The sequence below is a fragment of the Puma concolor genome, chromosome A3 (genome assembly GCF_028749965.1).
Source record: "Puma concolor isolate L17-30 chromosome A3, mPumCon1.1.hap2, whole genome shotgun sequence".
Lineage (NCBI taxonomy): Eukaryota > Metazoa > Chordata > Mammalia > Carnivora > Felidae > Puma > Puma concolor.
In genome coordinates this window covers 123468142-123482177 of record NC_141669.1, presented here as the reverse complement: position 1 = coordinate 123482177, position 14036 = coordinate 123468142, and the positions used below count along the sequence as shown (strand labels likewise).

The window sequence follows — 14036 nt, the reverse complement described above, 5'->3', positions numbered from 1 at the left end:
TTTTGTTATTTTTTTCTAGTTCATAAAGTTGAAATTCTTGGATCACTTTACTCAGAGTATAGCTTTAGCTGCTGCCACATCATTTCACATGAAACAGTCTCTATCTTTTTCCTTCATTATTTTTTAGATAGTTCATAATTTTCATTTGGATCTCATGCTTGATCTGAGGTTTGGGTATTGAGGATGAAATTTCTTAACCTCCAGAAAATTAGGTTTTTATTTTAATTTGATTAGGTTGTAGCTAGAAATATGATCTGTAAAAAATTGCACCTGTAATAGAATTTATTATGCTCTTCTTTTTAGCCAAGTGTGTGTGTGTGTGTGTGTGTGTGTGTGTGTATATATATATATATATATATATTATATATATGTGTGTGTGTGTGTGTGTGTGTGTATACACACTTATCAATTGATTTAAGGGATTCTATGTTTGGCTTCTATGTTGTTTATGACTATTATCCTTTTTATTTTTCAAAGTGTCAAATTCGGATTTTTTTTTTAAACTTTTACATTAAAAGTTTTGTGTCACTTGTTATTTTTCAAATGAGTAAAATGTTAGCACTGAAAAATTCTTAGGTGTGTCATAGAATAGCTTCTCAGTTCTACTAATAGGGAAACCAAGATCAAGAAAGGAGAGAGGCCTTGTCTAAAGCCACATAGTAAATCTGGTGAATCTGAGCTCTTTCTACCATACTTCATCCTCCAAGTGTCCTATGACCAAATTGCTTCTGTATGAAACTACAAGATTAGATGATCTGATACAGGTGAAAATGGAAATGATGACCAAACATAAATAGTTATTGGTCTTAGAAGGATGAGTTAATAAATGATGAGGAGTATGTGGGTGTGAGTTCTTCACTCAGTGACCCAGGTTATTATTTGGTGTCTCCATCATCCCCTAGGGCATTTGATTATCTTCAGGATCTGACTGGCAGACAAGGGAAAAGAGAGGGAGGGATGGATTCCACATGAGTTTTTATGAGCAGACCTAGAAGCAACATACGTCACTTCCACCCTCTTTCCATTGCCAGAACCCGCATATGGCCCCAGCTAAGTGCATAGCTTTGTGTAGCTGTGTGGCCAGGAAAAGAAGGGAGTTCGGTGGACATCGATTTAGTTCCTACCACATCACATCCTTGGCTGGAGAAGAGCCCTGAATGTGGATGTGGGGAAAGAAGCTAGGTTGAGCCCAGGGCCTCTGGATCTGGGCATCAGGATGAGGCTCCAAACTGAGTCTGGAGGACAGGAGCTTTTGTTGGAAACTGGGGCAAAAGCCTAGAGGACCTAGAAGGGTCCAAGAAGATGGACTCCTATATGATGGAGACAAAAGATCCCAGTCTTCTTTTATGTATTTCCAAACACCATAAGTATTACATTTAGAATAAGGAAATATCTTTAAAATTGTGTCATGGTTGGAGCTTCCTGTTTTAGCTGTTCAGAGAATCAAAGACTACTGTGCTCCTTGTTACACCCACACTTTTCGCACATGAGCACATGTAAGCGTGTGCACACTCTTGCGCACACACCCTGCAGTCTTCCTGAGAGGGTCAGGACCCCAAGACAGCATGAGAAGCAGCAGATGTTCTTGCAAACCCTGCAAGTTCTTCAAGATTAAATGCCGTATAAAGCACACTGCATTATTATCTCTTCTACTTTTTTGGAAACCAGATTCTTGACTCCTCCTTTCTACTGTTCTCCTCTCTCTCTCTTTCTGTCTCTCTCTCTCCTTCTCACTCCCCCTTCCCTTTCTTTCTCTCACCTGTTCACTCCCTCTCACCCTCTCTCCCTCTCTTATAAAGGCTGCATATTATTGAATATAGGTCATGGGGTCAACCTGACACCCATTCAGAACTGCCTCCACACTGTTGCCAACATTTCCCTTTTTCCTACTCCATTCTCCACGAGCAAATAGGGCATCTTTCTGAGAATGAACATGTAAATTTCTTTGCATTTTTCACAAATATCTTGGTTGTGTGCTTGCCTCCAGTCTCTTGGGCTCAATTATCTGAAAATAGACCTTCATTTGTCTTAGCCCAGGCTTGGTTAGTTGCAAATAATAGAAACCTACTCCACCTGGCTTAATCATGAGAGGAAGATTTGCTGGAAAGGTACAGGGATAACTCACATATCTCAAGTCAGCAAAGCTTTGGGGAACCAAAATCGTCAACAGAAACTGAGGCAGCAGCTGGCTCTGTCTGTCCTCATCTTTCTCTCTCCACCCATCTGCTTTCTCTGTTAACCCATTCATTGTCGCCATTGATCACCTTTCTCTGCTCTCCCATAGTGGCTTCACATGGCAGAATATTCCATTGTAGCCCCTTACGACAGTTCTAAGCTTGATTCGAATCAGAGTGACCTAATTCAAGATTCTCAGGACAAAGGGCCTGATGGATAGACCAAGTGTCCACCAACTGTGACTGGTGAGGTAGATAGGAAGCTCTGGGTAGCAAAGACATCCCCACCGCCTAGCCAGTGAAGATCAGAAATCACAAAATATTTTAAATATCCTAAAACATAGCAGAGTCTGTTCCAGTGGTTTTGGGCTTGTTTCTGTGACTGACTGTGACAGTGATAATGACTGGGCTTTGAACGTCCTTTCGTTAAGCTGGGAAGATCCATTGTAGCAGGTGATCCTCATGATACGACTAACCCCATTTCATAGGGCAGGGCTTGGGACTTGCAGAGAATGGTGACACATCCAAGCCCCCACACGTGCATCATCTGCAGAGATGGTGTTCGAATCCAGCTCTGACTCAGTCCAGTCTTCCTCCAATGTTCCACGCCTGCCTTTGTGTTACTGTGTATGTATATATGGTATGTGTCATCTGAAAATGATGGTTAAAAAAATAATACTCATATTTTTCTTATAGGCTTGTTATTACACTAATATGGGTTGGGTAGAAGCATTTTGGAAACTACAGAATATGATATAAACATTATTATGATCTCTTTATCCACTTACCTAGCCACTTACCATTCTGTCGAGGTTTATATTAAGTGATGGCTTGATTCAGTATAACTTCCCTTGTATGTTGTTTTGTTAGGGGATGTTTATAAGGAATGATGGGCAGAGCAGGGAGAAAGGAGACTAAGACAATAATAAACATCTGAGATATTAAGCCTGCAATGCATTAAGATGTCAACCCTGCTTGAGTTTTGTTAGGGTTTTTTTAAAGGTTGGTGTGTGTGTGTGTGTGTGTGTGTGTGTGTGTGTGTGTGTGTGTGTGTGTGTGTGTGTGTGTTTAACCATGTTGACATTTTTAGCTATTCCAAATTGAAATCTGAATTATCAAAACTGCTTATGCTCCTGTATTTCTGTCTTGGTAGAAAGTAGGCCCAGCACCCATAAGCCAGAGACCTGAGGGCATTCTTGGACTCTACCCTCTTTCTCGAACCCCACATCCAACTGTCCACCAAAATACCTATTCCTTCAGTATAGTTTCTTCAGTTAAAAGCACTTAAAACACCATTCATCCCCAAAGAGCCCCGCTGTTTTCTAGTTTGTAGTTCATCCTCAGGATTGCTACCAGTTTTCTAAGATGTGCATTTGAGTGTGTCGCTTCACCTGCTCAGAGCCCCTCAGTGGTTCCCATTCTCTAAAGCCCAGGCACTTAGTTTGACTTACAGGGCCCTGCCTTTCTCTTCTCTTGCCTGAACACATCAGAGTGCTTGGCATACCCTGAATATACCATCACCTTCCAACTCCAGCCTTTACAGGGACAGTTCTTTCTGCAGAGATGCTCCTGCATCCTCTCTCTGCATTGTACAGTCTTCTTTATCCAGCAAGTTGTGACTTCTTGAAGGTATCTTTCCAGATGCAGTGAGAGAGGGGGATAGTCCTGTCCTTATCTGGCCTGCTCTCAGCTCCCCCAGCCTTGCAAATATATTCACATTGTCACTTCTCATAACACACAGCAGCGATTTAAATACCAGCTCCTCTCTAGACTTGAACTCCTTAAGGGCAGAAATTACAATAGCCTTGCTTATATCCCCAGGACCTAGCACAGGGCCTGGCAAAAGATGACTCAATAAAAATTATTTGAATACATGAATCAATCAGCTGTGTCCATGTAAAGTCATGTTTCCTTAGAGGAAAAAGAAACTGTATTGAAGCCAGCTCCCTGTGACCCTATGATTCTAAGAGGGTCTGAATCAGGCACTGGAAGAGTTTTGCCTTCAAAGTCAACAATCAGTTTTATTGCACATTGCTGTCTCTTTAATAAAACAAGAAAACATAATCTAACCTTGGAAATGTGCATGGCTCTGACATGGGTTAAAGACAACATGAGATATCTTAGGACCATGTCAAATGTTGACGTGGGCCGTGCTGACGGGTGCATTCCAAAGTGGACTGAGGCTATTTCTTGTCTTACTGGAATACCATCTGGATTCAAATGTTAATGTTCAATCCAATTTGTTGCTAAGGCAACCAAGTTATAGGCCATCTTCAGTTTAGAAAAGGTGATATTGCCAAAGTCATTTCATAAGTCAGATATGTGAAAAGCACACTACATTTTCCGGGGTGAAGAGTGATATAAATGGTAGCTGGAACCTACAGAATTGTATTTAATCTATATTGTTGCAGTGCTTATGCAAGATAAGTTGGTAAATCCCATGTCTTCTGGGTACAGCAAGTCTCAGAGCAGTCTGGCTGTGTACCCGCGAGCTTTCCAGTATTCCCCAAAACTAACTCAGGATATACTGTGTTTAGTCCAGAGGTTTCAAAGCCTGGTTCAGCATCTGGATTACCTGGGAAGGATTAAAGATTCATTGGTTCAACTTTAGACCTGTCTCATTAAAATCAGAATCTCTAGTGGGCTCCAGGAAAATATACCTATTTTTAAAGCTCCCAGGTGATCCTGGTATTATTTGTGAATTGCTATCTAGGTTTCTTGGATAGCACTGCATTTTTTTTTTCTTCCCCTGCTTTGGTACTGGGAGGTGGCTTCTCATATTGCTGCCCAAGGTCAAGTGGTAGTTATGTGGGTAATGACGTCTGAGGGTACCATAGTTCCTACTGACAAAAGATGAACTTGGATATCCTTTGAAAGCACTGACATTCAGCTCATCCTGGTGTCTGGACCAGCACTGCTGATGCTCACAGGGGCAAGCTCTTCCATCCTTGCTAAAGGGGATAACCGAGAGCCTGAACACAGACCATTGATGCTACAAAGACCAAAAACATTATCAGAATCATGGGATTCATTAAAAATAACTTATAGCTCCTTTTCTCCCGTATCCTTCTTATCTTAGGACTCAGGCCTGAGTTCCTAGGACAATCTGATTATAAGACACTGTATGGGTAACTCCTCCCCAGACACTAACCCATGATCACTGGATATTACGTCATTGCTATGACTGTCTTTCTTATTATAATCTACAGAGATGAGCCCACTATGCCTTTTGTGCATAACAAAGCCCTCACCAGACTCAGCCAACCTAATCCAAAGATGCACCTAAATTGGGTTCAAGAGAGAATCCTGAGAAGGTCTGTTGAGTTGGGGGAAAAGTAAATAATTTGTTAGAGTTTATCTGTTAGATTTCTTAGAGTATTATAATAATGGTTGTCAATGAATCATACCTTCTTGTGCCTTCTTGTGTGACATTGTCACTCTTTCCAACAAGAGATGGGATCTAGTTTCTCTGCCTTTCCACATCTGTACTGACCATGTAATTTTCTTTGATCAATAGACTGGGGCAGGAACAATGATGTGTAAGTATGGACACTAGGTCTTTAAAGGACTTAACTTTAAATGCCCCATTCTCACCCCCTAAGGCTACCATTCTGTGAAGAAGTCCAATCTGGTCTTCTGGAAAATAAGAAATCAAATGAGAAGCATCAAAGTATTCTAATCCATAATCAACTAGACATATGAATGAGGCCATCTTGGAACCTCCAGCCCCAGTTTAGCCTTCAGATGAGGGACTACAGCTACATAAGTGATCCCAAGCAAGCTCAGCAGGAAAAACAGTCCAGAGTGCTAACATACAGAGTTATGGCAATAACAACTCATTGCTGTTTTAAGCCACTAAATGTTGAAATACCAATAAGTATCTGATTCAGTACTATGTCTTTATATAAAAAAAAAATGCATGCAAAATTGAAAGCATCACATATGATCGATCTGTAGTAAAGCGTGCATTCTTCCAGAATTTTGATATTTAAATGGAGACATATACAGTGTTTTTATTCTATTTGATGCACAATTGAGATTCTACTGTACCTGCTATTTGATAACCTGCATTTTTCATATAATAATGCACTCATCATTTTTGTATCTCATAAATAATATTTTATATGATTTTAATGACTATATAATACACCATTGTTAAGATGTGCATAATTTATTTAGCCAGTTCCTGTTACTGGATACTTTTCTACTGTTGTAAATAATGCTGTGATGAAAGTCCTTGCACATCAGTCTTCCCACCCATAAATGATCATTTTTGTTAGCACATTTTAGGGATAGTATTGCTTAATTATTTTTGCCAATGTAATAAAGGAAGAATATTTCACTAATTTTCTTCCATTTTACTAATCATTTGCATTTACCTTCATGTGGGAATCTGTTGATTTTTACTCCCCTTTATGTATCTGGGAACTTGGGAATACAGTCAGTTCAGACCAAAAATGGCTTATGCATTCCTAAAAATCACCATACTTTGCAAAATTGCACAGTAAAAACTGAAGGGATTAATGGGAAAATGGGATCAGCAACATACTAAAAAACTTTATCAGTAACAGCAGCAACGACAAAAAGAACATAGGAACCTACTAAAAATGGTAGCACAAGTTTACATGTTAAATGGTTACAAATACATGAATACTACCATAAATAGTCTTTATTTTTAAGTTCTTGTTTTAGTGCCCCAGTACTCATCACAAGTGCACTCCTTAATTGCCATCATCTATTTAACCCAACCCCACCCACCTCCCTTCTGGTAACCATCAGTTCTCTACAATTAAGAGTCTGTACCTTGATTTGTCTCTCCCCTATTTTTTTTCCTTTGCTTCTTTGCTGTTTCTTAAATTCCACATATGAGTGAAATAATATGGTATTCTATCTCTGACTGACTTATTTCACTTAGCACTATACTCTCTAGCTCCTCCATGTCATTGCAAATGGCAAGATTTCATTCTTTTTTGTGGCTAATATTCCACTGTTTGTGTATGTGTATATGTATACATATATATATACACACACACACCATGTCTTCTTTCTCCATTCATCAATTCACGGACACTCGGGCTGCTTCCGTATCTTGGTTATTGTAGATAATGCTGCTATAAACATAGGGGTGCATATATCCCTTTGAATAGCGCTTTTTATTCTTTGGGTAAATACCCAAAAGCACGATTGCTGGATCACAGGGTAGTTCTGTTTTCTACTTTTTGAGGAACCTCTATACTGTTTTCCAGAGTGGCTGTACAAGTTTGCCTCTCCACCAACAGTGCAAGAGGGTTCCCCTTTCTCCAGATCCTCACCAACATTTGTTGTTTCTTGTGTCATTGATTTTAGGCATTCTGACAAGTGTGAGATGATATAGTAGTTTTGATTTGCATTTCCCTGATGATAAGTTATGATCACCTTTTCATGTGTGTGTTGACATTTGGAGAAATGTCTGTTCATGTCTTCTGCCCATTTTAATTGGATTATATGTCTTTTGGGTGTTGAGTTTTATAAGTTCTTTATATATTTGGATACTAAACCTTTATCAGATATATTATTTGTAAATATCTTCTCCCATTCCATAGGTTGCCTTTTAGTTTTACTAATTATTTCCTTCACCGTGCAGAAGCTTTTGATTTTGATGTATTCCCAATAGTTTATTTTTGCTTTTGTTTCCTTCACTTCAGGGGACCTATCTAGAAAAAGATAGGTCATGTCAGAGAAATTACTGTTTGTACTGTTTTCTAGGATGTTTATGGTTCCAGGTCTCATGTTTAGGTCTTTAATAACATGGTCTTTATTTTGAAAAAGACTTGAAGTTTGCATGTGGAAGAGAACATGAGGTTGAAGCTTATGAGTTATTATGAATGGATGGGAGGAAGTTAGTCTGAAATGGGAGGGAAAGTTGGAACACCAGATGTGGCTGATAACACATAGTGAACTGAGGGAGCAGGCAGATGTTTGAGGCTTGTGTGTGTGTGTGTTGTGTATTTTGTGTATTCCTGCATGATTCAGTGCAGTTGGGTGCAGTTTTCTGCATCACCTGTGTTTTTCCTGTATGAAATGACATGTAATCAAAACCTGTGTTATGTTCAAAGTATTCCCTAATAGACAAGCCTGCATTTTCAAAATAAATGTCATAGCAGAACTGACTTTCCTGAGCTTGCCATCTTTGTCTCCTTCGGTCCTGCTCTGTCTGCATCCAACCTCATGGAAAATCTTCAAAGTTCTTGTACCCCTTTAAAAGTTTCCAGGGCCCATGCAGGCTTTTCCCATCATTGTATTGTGAAGCCCCAAATCTCTGGGGATATGGAGAGAACGCACCAGTTGCTTTTCTAGAATCCAGACTTAGTTCTGTCTGACTCTGTAGCCCCTCTCTTCTTCCTATGCCAAGCCAAGTGACTGTGGGTCACTGAAAAATGTTTTGTTTTTTTTTAAGGTAAATATGTAGGTTGAGGTAAAAAAAAAATGAAGTGGATTTTTTTTGAAAAAGCATCAGAAGAAAGATTATTAAAGTAAATGCTCTCCACCAGAAGAAAATGTCAACCTCTGTTTTCTTAACAAAAACATATAATTTTACCTTTTTTCCTTTTGCTTGGTATATGCGAACAGCCCTCTTACCTTTCAGGTCCTTAGTTGACTCACAGCTAGAACAGAGGGAGGGAACAAACACATTTCATGCGAGGTCTGAGAAAAGGGTGGGGAAGAAATGTCTGTGTTAGAACTAAATGACTTTAAGTAAGATCACCTCCATTGGAATTAGCCAAAATAGAAGCGAGATGTGAGGGGAAACGGAGTGCCCTTTGGGAACAAATTAACCATGAGGGTGGAGAGGTGGCACCAGGTGTAAGTGTGGGATAGAACCCTTTAAGAGCCACTGGGAAGCAGGAGAGGACATGGGCTGAGCAGGACGCAGAGAGGCGGTGAGGGCAGTGCGCCCTGCCCTGGCCATCGCGCAGTGTGGCAGCAAGTTGGAGCCCAGTGGAGCCCTTGGCAATCAGACAGTGATAAACTCTTCTATTGGGAAGAGTGTCAGCTGTATCCACGATGATTAACATGCTTCTACACATTAAAATTAAGCACATTTAAATTCTGTTTTCAACATGTAGGACTTGCTCAGTGATACTCAGGGGCAAGACACATCAGCTTTCTTCTGCTTTATGGATCAAATGAAACATCTCATCTTCCACTAGTGGGCCTGGCAGCTCATCCAAGCCCAATTATTGTCGCACCCCCTCCCCCTTGTATCCTTTGGGAACATAATAGAACTGCAGGCTGACCCACTCACTACAGGAAGGTCCAAGAAGGGCCTCTTAACTTTGGCTCTTTGGGTTGCCTCTGAGCTGTGAGTTGTCCAGGCCCAAGGTGCTCTGGAACCTTTGCTGGTGGTGGTCAGTCCCATCTTATCAAGCTCAGCAAACAGGATATTGACCAGGGCTTGGTGCTCAGAATGTCTCCATTCTAACATGTCTGTGTCTTTGCAAGTAAGATAATCCTGCTGCAGCCTTCCACACTGCTATGCTTGTGTTTAGGGTCAAGCCATACCTCTCTCATGTTCTTGCTGCAACACAAAAGTCTCCTCCTCCCTCTGCGAGGTGGAGTTGAAGGGTATTAAATAGAAATTCCTCCCTGTGTTGAAGGAGCTCAGAACTCACACTTAAAAGGACAATTGCTTTTAATTATTATTTTAAAGAGTTCATAATAACCTCCTTTTCTTCTTCCTCCAAAAAGTCTACATACCTCTTTAATTTATCCATCAGGCACTTACTACATATTATCAATTTGTTTCTAACTGGGGCCCTTAAAAGTGGGTGTTATTATTATTTTAAAAGCAATGGAAAGAGCTAAGCAATTATTCAGGGTCAATTATATGCAGGAGTAAATCTAAATAAAAGAAGTTTCAACCTCAAGCCTGACTCCACAACCTAGTTTCTTACTCCTAAATGGTATCTTCCCGATCAGTACTTAAGAAGATAGCCCTTGCTGCCTGGTTCATTTTTTCCCCATGTAAAGCATCAAACATTTATTACCTTACACAGTTTATGAGGGTCAGGAATCTGAGAATGACTGAGCTGAGTGGTTTTAGCTCAGGGTCCCGTTGTTAGCTGAGGGTGTATCATCTGAAGGTTTGACTAGGGCGGAAGGATCTGCTTCCAGGATGGCACATTCACATGACTGTTAGCAGAAAGCCTCAGTGTCTCACAACATGGGCCGCTTTTATGATGTGCCAGATGGTTTCTGCCAAAATGAATGATACAAAAAAGGGAGAGAGAAATCACAGTATATTTTACGACCCAGCCTTGGAGGTGGAAGGGGACCACACATGGATGTTATTACCAGGAGACAGGGATCACTGGGGACCAGCTTAGAAGCTGGCTTGCACGGGGCATTTACTTTAGTTGATTTTAGTACCATGTGTGTCTGCAGTTCCAGGGTGAAAAATGATTTCCTGGCTTATACTTCTTTTAATGAATTAATCCATTTATATTTTCCATTAATTTTTCCAGCCAGAGATGGACATTTTTCCAGTTAGAAATATGGATAATTTCAGAGACACAACCCACCAATTAATTGTGTTCCATCTTTTGCTGGTTCATTCATTGCCTCTTCATTGATCATCTACCACGTGCTGGGCATAGTACTAGTTGCCTGGATACAATGAGAGGGAAAATGAATGTTGTCCCTACCTTCCTAGAGTTCTCGATTGAGTACGGGAGAAAATTATTAGATGAGTAATCACACACATTGATATATCACCACAAAATGTGATGAGTGCTTTGAAATGAGAGCTTATGTGCTATGAAAATGTGTATTATGGGGGGTCTAACTTAGTTTGAAAATCAGGGATAGTCCCATAGCAGGATGTCTTGACCTGAGAACAACTGACATTCTTTGTTCTGGGCATTGTCCTGTGCATTGTAGGATATTGACAGCATCCTGGCCTCTATCTGCTAGATGCCTTCATCCCTCCCTAAGTTGTGACAACCAGAAATGTCTCCAGGTATTTCCCTATATTCCCCAGGCACAAAATATCCCCCAATTAAGAACCACTGCTCTGTAGGAAATTTCCAAATGAAAAGTGTTAGGGGATGGGGCATTTAGGAAGAGGAAAGACTATGTTAGTGAGATTTTCGTTGACAGATATTTTCAAATAATAAAGCCCAAACTAAAACAAAAACACAACCCAGTTACCTAATTCTGATTCTCAAGTTTAAATTCAGATCAGACTCTTGCCCGGATAACTTGTTGGCGCCCCTTTAAACAGAAATTCACACTCTGTAGCCGAGTCCACTTGTGCTGAATAAGGTGTCTCCATATAATTGCTAAGGAAAAAACAGGTCTGGCCTGAAGCTCTCTTCCAAAACGTATTTTAACTTATTGAATCTCTGGGCTGGCTAAAGTTGTTTGGCCTTCAGCCTGCTGGTTTATATCACTGCCCGAAGCAGGGTATTATCACTGAGAAATACATGGCCTCACTTTTATTGGAAAGATATTTATAGGTGCTGCTTACATCCTATATGAATATATTTAATATGGATAGAGTATATAACCAGGCCAGGTATAAAGCCAGATTACTTCCACCAAAACTTGCCTTATTTGAATTTTGAACAGACAGGAATTAGCTTGTGTGCTTAGAATCCTGAAATCTTGAGTGAAAAGAGAACTTAGAGAATCTTATGGGAAAAGCATGGCATTTGGAATGCAGACACTTCTGGGTCAGATTTTGCCTCGGCTCTATGATCTTGGACGCATAAAATAGCTTCAATTTCCTCGTATGTAATGAAGATAATAATTCTTATTTCACAGCGTTGTTATAAAGATATATAAGATCATAGCAATGTCTGACATAACAATAGATGTCCAGTAAATGAAATGTCCCTCTTTCCTCCAGATGATCCAGTTCATATTCCTCTTAAGCATCCTCAAGAGATGATCCCCTCAAAATCTGGGAGCTAGTCTGTCCTCAGCTCTTCCCTCACTCTCTACATCCAGAAGATTATCAAATTCCCTCAAGTTCACCTCTGTGTTTTATTTGGGCTGCCATGGTTTATTTTTTGGATACTTGCAATGGTTTTCCAATTTGACCGTAGCCACAGATTTTAAAATCTAACTATGTCAGCCCCTAAGTATTACCTCTCATTGTCCCACAGGGTCCAAAATTGATTATGTCTTACCTGTCCAGACTTAGCTCTTTTATGCACCCCACCTTTGATCCTGTGCTCTAGTAATGTCCTTTGTGATGGAGTCCTACAAGCTGTTTCATATTCTCAAGCCATTTCAGACATTTCTATGGATAGAGATTCATCCCTCTCTGACCCTTGTCCACCCACCAGATTAATCCTCAAGGACCAATCAACCACCAAAGCATCTTCTGACCTCCCACTGGCCTCCCTCCCCACTTCATCACCGGTTTGCTCTGACACAACCTTGTTCATATTCCCACACTGACATATTTCATGCCTTATTGACTTAAGTATTTATTTATGGTCTGTCTTCTCTACTTGAGAGTGCATTACTAGGATGCAAGAACTAGATCTTACTAAAGCTTTGTGTTCCCAGCTATTTACACTGACTCCATACTCAGCTTGAATCCCCACAGGGATGTGAACTTGCAGCATTCAGGACAGCAACCTGATTTTGACCGTGTGTCCCATGTCAAACCCAGACTGATTCGTCTTGCGTCTTTATTGTCATATCTACTTCTCAACTCCTCCTGCCCACTGATTCTACTTAGAAATAATATATATAGTCCTCAATGTGGCTGCCATTTGACTCTTGGAATGCTGCTGACATCATGCAGCAACAAAATCTTCTCTTGTTGGAGAATTCTTCTACTTACTCCTCATGTAATGTGAAGTTCAGGTCCCTTATCACCTTACCTCCCTGATTGGGATCTGTTGTAGATCACCAGTACCATGGCTAGACCTAAACCCAGGATGCTGGATAGATTCTGACAGCATGGAGGGTCTTCGTCCTGAAAATGATATTGTGGGGGCGCCTGGGTGGCGCAGTCGGTTAAGCGTCCGACTTCAGCCAGGTCACGATCTCGCGGTCCGTGAGTTCGAGCCCCGCCTCGGGCTCTGGGCTGATGGCTCAGAGCCTGGAGCCTGCTTCCGATTCTGTGTCTCCCTCTCTCTGACCCTCCCCCATTCATGCTCTGTCTCTCTCTGTCTCAAAAATAAATAAACGTTAAAAAAAAAAAATTTTAAAAAAAAAAAAAAAAAAGAAAATGATATTGTGATAAGAAGAGGAGAAAATAAAACATGCTTGCATTTATTCCTATGTTTTTCTATAACACGAGTAATAGTAGCTAACATTGTTGAGTCCTTAGCGCATACCAAACACTGTAGGAGGAGCAGTCCCAAAACTAGTTACTCTCTCTGTAGTCCCCGAACTCCACTGCTGAACCGTCTTCCTGACCTCCCACATACACCAGAAGCTCCCTGGTGAGACATTGCATCATGGTTATCCACCAGGGTAGACCAAACAAAAGGATTGTTTGTCGATCTCTGATCTCTGCTTAGACGCATCCTTCTGCCAACCTGGCAAGAACGAAGTTGCATGAGCCCATGGTGCTCATAGTCACTTGAGCCACAGTTTATAGCATCTTGTCAAGGCACCCAGGAAGCCAGATTGTACAACCTCAGAAATCACTGCTGAGGACATCATTCAAGGCTCTTTCAGATCAAAGACCCCATATTCCATTTCTTCACTATTTGGTTTTCAAAATGGTCCCAATTTCAGATGTTCCACCCTCTGTCCAAATTGCTAAGATTTTATTTATTAAAATTTTTAATGTTTATTTATTTTTGAGAGAGAAAGTGAGAGAGAGAGAAACAGAGCATGAGCATGAGCGGGGAAGGG

At 40.6% G+C, this 14036-nt stretch overlaps 1 protein-coding gene across 16 annotated transcripts in view; it reads left to right on the top strand.

The window, feature by feature from the left end:
* Positions 1–14036, top strand: part of PTPRT (protein tyrosine phosphatase receptor type T) — a 1080869-nt gene that overhangs the window by 729384 nt on the left and 337449 nt on the right. The gene's annotated exons all lie outside the window — the stretch shown is intronic.